Here is a 1,020-nt window from a genome sequence, read left to right as displayed (position 1 = left end):
TGGGGGACAATATGAAAACCTGACAATCATTTCTGTAAATATCACAGCATAGGAAACCCTATGGGAACAATTCTACTTGATCACACAAGGTGGTAATGAGTTGATAAGGCCTAACGTGAACACTAATAATTTTATATTTTTAAAATTCACTCTTCAATTTTGATATTACTTTTGAGTTTGACCCAAAAATATTTATTTCTTGACATATTGCATTTTTTGTTGTTCATTTTGTTTTGGGTCTTAGTAATTACATTTTCACAATTACTATCAGAACCTTCTCCCTCTTCTGTTTTATTCTTCAATGGCTATATCTTTATTTAATAATACATAATACATTTTTTGTTCAATTCCTCTCTCATGATGATTTCTCTCTCAATAATTTTTTTCATTTTCATCATACTTGGCACATTTTCAAGGAAACAGTGATTTATCTACCACCTACATTTCAATTATCACTGCATTAGGTGTTTACTACTCTTGAAACAAACAGAAAAAATCAGTCACAAACTCATTGCTATGCAGTCAGTTCTGGCTCTGAGTAACTCTATAGGGCAGCACTCACGTTCCCCTTAAAGTATTTGAGACTACAAATCTTTATGGGAGCAAATTCCTCCATCTTTCACCCAAAGAACCTCTGGAAGATTCGAACAGTGGACCTTGTAGTAAACAGCTTAATCGACAATGCCACCAGGGTCCTGAACTGAAACAGATTACTCTACAATTTAGTTTCTTAAAACAAAAGCAAGCCTATATTTTCCCGTGTCTGGTATTCAGGAGTGGTTCTGCTATATGCTTCTGGATAAGCTCTGCTCATACGGGGCCAGGAAAGCGGATCATCTGAAGCCTGCATGCATTTGGAGAATACAGGGTGAAATATCTGCTTCCTAGAGTGTCCATTCACAAGGCTAATAGATAGGGGTGTATTTTTGTTAAAGGGCTCAATTTATTTCCACACAGGCTTCAGTGTCCTAGTATCCTCAAATTCTACAACTGCCTTCTCTAGTGTTGGACAATCCCATT

This window comes from Echinops telfairi, unplaced genomic scaffold (assembly GCF_000313985.2).
Source record: "Echinops telfairi isolate 266 unplaced genomic scaffold, ASM31398v2 ScPeMD7_7424;HRSCAF=8462, whole genome shotgun sequence".
Lineage (NCBI taxonomy): Eukaryota > Metazoa > Chordata > Mammalia > Afrosoricida > Tenrecidae > Echinops > Echinops telfairi.
This window is presented reverse-complemented; position numbering follows the sequence as displayed.